The sequence below is a fragment of the Cibotium barometz genome, chromosome 48 (assembly GCF_041138505.1).
Source record: "Cibotium barometz isolate CiBa-2024 chromosome 48, ASM4113850v1, whole genome shotgun sequence".
NCBI lineage: Eukaryota > Viridiplantae > Streptophyta > Polypodiopsida > Cyatheales > Cibotiaceae > Cibotium > Cibotium barometz.
Genome location: NC_141093.1, coordinates 33,872,857 through 33,880,849, shown reverse-complemented (window position 1 = coordinate 33,880,849; position 7,993 = coordinate 33,872,857).

Sequence of the window (7,993 nt, the reverse complement as noted above, 5' to 3'; positions counted from 1 at the left end):
GGAGAAGCCACAGGAACAAGGACGTGCTGCTCTGCTGATGTTATTGAGGAGAAGATGCAGCAGCAGCAAACAGATGCTCTAGGGGCAGTAGAGGAGACAATGGAGCAGCACCAAGAGATTGTACACGACAGGATGGAGCAGCAGAAAACAGATTCTCCAAAAAAAGATGATACGGTGAGCTTGGACCATGTAGAGCAGCCTCTCGATCAGGCTGTAGATAAATAGAAAATGGTTGTCAAGAATATGTTCTACATATACAATTAAACACTTCTGTACAAAATTTTACTTTATTGAATATAATACCTTTGTTTATGGAGTCTGTGTTATCTCAATTTTTAAATTTTCAATGTCTTTGCATTTTATTGAACTCTCTCTTTGAGCACCTGCAAAAAAGCAATATGAAACAATAGGGTAAAGTAAACTAATAGCAGTGCTTAATGAGACTAGGATAAGTCAAATGGTGTACCTTCTTATTGTTGTAGATAAATAAAAAGTCCTTTGAAATGGAACCTTATGTCTCAAACAGAAGTCTCAAACAGAATGTCATTGCGCAATTGAGCTAGGGAGCAACATTGTCTTAATGAGATATTGACTAGCACATCACCATTCTCAACAACATCAATATCAAGAAGTTTATTTTCTGCACCAAAAGAATCTTCATCTTGATCCATTGGGACTAGTTTTGTGCCTAGCATTTGACTGCGCTTATAATAAAAAGAAAAAATAAAATTTTGTGATGCAACCATGCACTTCAGTTGCATAGAAGGTTGGACAACCTCACAAAACACTGAACTACATGTCTTCTTATCCCAACCTTTATCTAAAAATTGTGGCATGCATGCCAGACTTGTTGCTTTAACTGTGAACATTGTTTTTGAAACCTTCACTGGAAAGGTATTAAACAAGTCTACAAAAACTGTGAGAGGCATGCATAAAGAAATTTTTATTATCCTTGTGGCAATATTGGGCCTCAAAGCTTTCTGTTCTTCTTTAAAAAGCTTGGCCCTATATGCCTCTGTAACACTAAAATGTCAGAGAGGCCAATCCACTAAATTCCATGCCGAAAGGTCTTGTTTTCTTAACACACCATGTGTGTTAGCATTGTCCCAGCACAACTGATAAAAATGATCAGTAAAAAATATACCCGATTGAGCTAGCTCTGTTGCACATCGACCTTGGTATTGTTGTTCTCCTATCGATCCATGCAAAACATCTATAAATCCCAGAATACAATCGATGTTTTGCCATGTCTCATACGATGAAGGGTATAAATCTGAAATAAAATAACACAAGAATGTCAATAAGCAAGAAAGAAAGCTTCATCTTAAAAATCCATACACCTCATAAAGAACAAAACCACAATAGAAAAATATACAATTAGGCCTATGTTGCGGAAGATCATTTGGATAGTCTCGCAAGACAAGTTCTTTATGCATGTACACATGCTAAATCAAAACTTCTTTCACCGATATCTTCCCTCTGGTGATTTTAAAATCGTGTACTAATCCCTTCCATGACGCCAAGAAAATGTTTTTTGTATGGGGTCTCTTTCTTTTGCTAGGTTGCATGAGCACCCATGCTCCTTTCCAAACATTAAACCTTTCCCAAGTTCCTTCCGTTTTGACTGTACTTGAATTCTCTACCGAAGAAATAGAAGAAGCAAGTCGACGGAGTAAGGATGTGTGGTATAATTCTGCCTTCATGGCATTATCATCCACAGAGCGTCTTCCACAAGAACGGCCATAGTTTTTATTCACCATGGAGACCTTGTGAATCTGTAACAACAGCAAAGTAATGTAAACAAGATAACAAAGTGAAGTTTCAAGAAAGAGAAAGTGGGCAAACAGACAGTTGACAAGAAACATCTTACTCTAAGCCAAACAGGATCAAGGGAGCAGTTTTGGAAAAGAAGAGGCTGCTGCACAATGAGGCAGTGGTGTAGAATGGTAGAACTTTCGAAGGAAAGGCATCACAACATTTCAAAGTTCAAAGGAAGGTGGAAGCGAGAAGGCCCTTGTCAAAGAAAATGTCAGACTAGATTCTATCTTCATGTCCAAAGATCTTGTGAGAATAAAAAACCAATCTCCACATTAATGTAGCACGCTTGTACCTACATAAAGTATTGTTTCTTTTATCTATTTTCTCTTATTTTTGTGAATTTCCAACGTTACGTTGGCCCTCTGTTGATTGGTTGAGAGCTTATTTTTCCAAACCGTAAAAGGCCCCAAAATGAGCTCCCTTTTTTCCTAATGTACATCTAGCCGTCCATCCACTTCTTTTCATAATGCATCATCTCTCAAGAATTAAAGGTAGTTTTAAGAATGTTGTGCTCTCAAATCATGATTTGATAGTACCCAAATTTCAAGTCTATTTTAGTGAAGTACTTGGCACCATGCAACCTATCAAAAAACTCATCGATGCTGCAATAGAGTATTTATTCTTGATGGTGCATTGATTAAGACCTATATAATCCATGCAGAGTCTTAAAGGGCCATCTCTTTTCTTCTGAAAGAGAACATGGAGTGATACACTAAGTTGAATAAACCCTTGATTAATTAACTTCTCAAGGAGTTTCTTCTTTAATTCAATTGCCTCTAGGGCTAACATCTTGTAAGCTCTTTTGGTCAACTGACTAAGAGCTAGGCTCTAGCTCTGTCTCATGATCAACTTCCCAGGAAAAAATTCTATAAGCTCCTCCCGGAACAGGCATGTATACTCACTAAGAAATTGTGGTTCCTATTTTGGAGACTTATCTCAGCTTTATTCAATTTCACAACACATAAGACTGATCCTTTCCAAAAACATGGGAAGCTTTAACTACACGCAACATGGCCTTACCCCATGAACCCCATTTCCTTGCACTTTACTGGAGACATCTGAGAAAGACACATGTCATATCTTACAATAAATGTCAACATCATTCTTCCTAAGCTAATCCATACTACCTAAGATCTCAAGGGGTGCACTACTAAGAAACCCTATATATCACATGCATTCAAGGGGTATTTAAAAAACCCCTTACCTATGAAAAAAATGATCCCTTGATCTTTATGGACTTATGGGTTTCCTTCAAAAGCAATTAAAAAAACCCCTTCTATAAATGTATTTCTGTAAATTTACCTTTGAATTTTGAATTAAAAAAACCTTTCATTTATGTTAAGATGCCAAGCTCAACATGAGCTGACACTCACGAGGCACCACTCACGAGGCACTTGTATGACTATTCGACATTTACATCACTGGCGAGTTTGGTAGCTAGCACCGACATATCTTTGCCAAAGATTCTACAACTAGACTACACCAACTAGTCCACACCTATCCACTCCACTTAGCGTGTTCACATTATGGACCACTTGTACATACTCTATTATGTGTGTTAGTAACTTTATCTTCGTTTGTAGACCTCTTTTGTTGTGTGAAGAAGAAGAAGATTTTTCATCCTCTCACCTTGTGTGTTCTCTTCTAGGGTTTGTGTGAGTGTGTGTGTGCTTGCAAGAGCTTAAGCTCTCCTCTCCCTTGCATCTTTTCATGGTATCAAATCTTGGTTCATGTTAAGGGCTGAGCGGCAAGCAAGAGAAGCACAAGAAGCGGTATGAGGGTAAGAGCTTCATCTACTTTTCCCCCTTTGTGTTGGCTACTACACCTTTGTTGGGAGCTCTTCAAAAGAGGCACCGGCGGCAAACGAACTCCGATTGAGAAGCTTTCTTCACAGGAGAGCAAAGCTACAGGGCAACTGTTTTGCTTGTCGGACGAAGTTTTTTGGCCCAAAAATGCATTTCAGGCGCTTCTAGATCTCCGTTTTTCAGTTCACAAGCGTTTATGGGCACTGCCCCCGGCGAGTAAGTTTCGATTCTCTGTAGAACTCTATTTTTGGAACTGCAAGAAGGGTGATTGGTTGTGCAAACACTGTGTGTACTGCAAAAAGAGGTCTTAAAGTTTCCATTGGGTGTATGTATGCAAATTGAGGTCACTGGTTTGTGACAATTTGGATGCAGTATAGTACCGTTGCTACAGAGAATATAGCAGTTTGTGTAGGTCAACTTTGGTGTCAATGCTGATCATTGAAGAGAAGAACTTGGGTGAAGATCAATAATCTTCAATGCTGATCATTGAAGAGAAGAACTTGGGTGAAGATCAATAATCTTCACAAAACAAAAATAGTTCAGAGTAGCAAGCCTTCTACACACGTGCAGGTAGAGGTCGTGGATGTGGCCAAGGTGGTGGCCGAACAGGTAATTAGAATTATGGTTAGCAAAGAACAACAATCCTAGGATTTGCAACAACAACACACAGGTGGAAGAGGCCAATTTAGAGGCAAGGGGAGTCAAAGAGGTCATGGTAATTAGCAAAGGCAGCATAATGATACACAAGGCTATTTTTACTATGGTAAGCCTGGACATGTGCAGGCAGATTGCTATAAGAAGCAGAGTGACATGCGGAATGGAAAAGTGCAGCAAGATAACTATGCATGGATAATGAGAGGTTGTTTGTTATGCAACATGTAGTTAATGTTGTGTCTGGAAATCATGTAGCAGCATGTAAGGATGATGTATGGTATATTGATTCAGGTGCTTCAAATCACATGACAAGTAATGGTGAGTGGTTCAAGGAAATGAAGAGTCTTGAAAGACCAGGTTTTGTTGAAACAAAGGATGACACTGCTCATCCGATTGCCCATGTTGAAGATGTGCCATTGTCTATGCAGCAGGATGGTAAGGTGAAGTACCTTGCATATATACTTCATGTTCCAAACATTACAAAGAATCTGGTTTCAATTGGCCAGATGATTGACCAAGGTTTGCAGGTCTACTTTAATTCGAATGGCTATTATGTAGAAGACTTTAAAGATAAGTGCAGGTTGGTTGGAAAAGGCAATAGAGTGGGAAGAATGTTTACATTGAATGTAAATATGCTTGAAGTGAGTGCTGCAATGTTTGCAAATGGTTCAGGAGTTGTTGCAGATACAAATATTTGGCATAAGATAATTGGGCATGTAAATGTGTAAATAATGAATTCTATGCAGACTAAAGAAATTGTGACAAGGCTGCCTAAGTTTAAAGTTGAAGGTATGTAGAAAGTATGTGAAGCATATCAATTTGGAAAGCAAACAAAGCATGTATTTCCACATGAAAGAAATGTGAGCAAGAATGTATTAAATGTTATGCATTCAGATGTATGGGGTCTTGCAAAGACTATGTCTATGGGTGGTTGTAGGTACTATATAACATTCATTGGTGACCGCACAAGGAAAGTGTGGGTGTATTTCATGAAGGAGAAGAGTGAAGTGTTCACTCATTTTCATAACTTCAGAGTGAAGGCTGAAAAACAGACATGAAAGCATGTGAAGTGCCTAGATCAGATGGAGAGGAAGAATACTTCTACAATGAGTTCTCTGAATTTTTGTGAAAGAATGGCATTCAAAGACAATTTACATGTAGATACACTCTAAAGCAAAATGGAGTTGCTAATAAGCGGAAAGATAGACACATTGCAGAGATAGCACGAGCATTGATGGCAGAGAAGAATATGCCACATAGCTATTGCACTGAGGCTGTGTCTACAACAGTTAATATCATAAACAAGACTCCTACTACAACCATACATGATGTAACGCCAGATGAGAAGTTTACTGGCAAGAAACCTGATTTGTCTCACTTGAAAGTTTTTGGATGTATTGCATATGTGCATGTGCTAGATGAGTTACGTACTAAGCTAGATCCAAATGCAGAAAAATGTGTGTTCATTGGGTATTTCCTTGAGAAAAAGGGATATAGATGATATAACCCTACTACACATGTGAATTGAGGGTAAGCAGGGATATTGTATTTGATGAGATGAGTAGCTGGTATGCTGTTGAAAAAGATGTTGTTGGGACTAATGTAAGTGGAAACATGGTTGCACAGAATGCAAGTCAGCAATCACAATCATTGAGTGGACCAGGAGAGTCCTCATCCAGCGGTTCTATTGATAAACCATGGAGTGGAAAGCTGTATCATAATACCAGTCTTGGAAATATAATTGGTACATCACATAAAGGTAAAGAGAAAGTGGTTGAGCCCCTTGTATGCCTGATATTTCTACAAGGCATTCTCTTGTTGATGGAGAGTCTAGTGGCTCGGAGATGAGCCTTGATATGAGGAGCTTGGGATTCTAGCAATGAGGACACCTGGTGTGAAGAAGGCTATGGAAGCCATGAATGCAAAGTTACAAAGATTTGGGAAAGAGTCAAAAATCTTGTGCAGAGGTTGACTTATGATGGTTATATGGCACATCACTATGCTTATATGGCAAAAGTTGTGCAGGTTGTAGAATCCACATGTTTTGATGAGGCTATTGGAAATGTGTGTTGGGAGTAAGCTATGGATGAGGAGATGGATGCATTGTATGGAAATGAGACTTAGGATTTGGTACCATTGCCTAAAGGCATGGTTGTAAGTGGGTGTATAAGGGGAAACATAACAATGATGGTAGCATAAGCAGCTACAAGGCTAGATTGGTAGCCAAAGGATATGTGCAGACACATGGGATTGATTATGAGGAGACATTTGCCCCAGTTGTTTGCAAAGATGGCAACTGTGAGAGCTGTGATTGCAGTGCCTGCAGCAGCTAAAGGCTAGTTTTTACATCAGGTGGATATAAAAAATGTGTTCTTGCATGGTGACTTTGCAAGAAGAAGTGTATATGTATCAGCCACCTAGTTTTAAGGATACAAGTCACTCGGAGTATGTATGTAGGCTTCGTAAGGCTTTATATGGGCTGAAGAAGCAAGCTCCATGAGCATGGCATGACAAGATTGTTGAGTATCTTGTCACTATAATTTGGTTTTCATATGGCAGATACAGATCACTCTTTGTATGTGTGCAAGAGTGATAAGGGTATTGTGATCATGACCATCTATATAGATGATCTTATTGTTGGGGGTGACAACTTGGATGAGATTGAGCATGTGAAAAGTATTCTCAAAAGGAAGTTTGAGATGAAGGATTTGGGAGATCTACACTACTTTTTGGGAATTGAGGTCATTCGCACACCTGATGGTATTTGGCTTACAGAGATAGTACATGTATTAGACATGTTGTCCAAGTATGGGATGGTTGATTGTAAGTCAATCGTGATGCCATTAGATCAAAATGGCAAGCTTAGTGCAGATACAGGTTATGTATTGGAGGATTCCACTATGTACAAGCAGATTGTGGGGAGTTTGATCTATGTCATGATTAGCAAGCCAGATTTGAGTTACACTATTAGCTTAGAGAGCCAGTTTATGCAGGTTCTGCGCAAACCACATCTTGATAGTATGCGATACACACTTTGGTATTTGAGGGCCACTATTGATTATACATTGTTTTATGCAACAGGTGTACCATTGGAGCTATATGGGTACACATATGCAGATTTGATAGGTAATGTCCCAGACAAGAGATCTACTAGTGGATTTATGTTTTCATTAAAAGGAGTGTTATTGTGACATGGAGCAGCAAGAAGCAACCCACAGTTGCCTTGTCGAGTACAAAGGCAGAGTACAAAGGAGCTGCGGTGGCAGCGTGTGAGGGAGCTTGGTTACGTAAGCTGATTATTGCTAATTTGGGGTTGCATGTGGAGAGAAAGGTTGTCATATATTATGACAATCTTAGTAGTATACAATTGGCCAAGAACCCAGTTTTCCATGCACAGACGAAACACATTAAGCTACATTACCACTTTATCAGGGAGAGAGTCTTGGAAGTCGACATCATCGACTTGGCTTACGTTAGCACACAGGATCAGGTTGTTGCTGACATCTTCACATTCAAGGCCCTTGGAATTGAGAAACTCTGCAGATTTCGAGATATGCTTAGAGTTTGTGAGAAACTCCGTAGATTTCGAGATATGCTTAGAGTTTGTGAGAGCTAGAGTTGAGCTTGAGGGGGAGTGTTGAGATGTCAAGCTCAACATAAGCTGACACTCACGAGGCACCTGCATGACCGTTCAACATTTACATCACTGGCAGGTT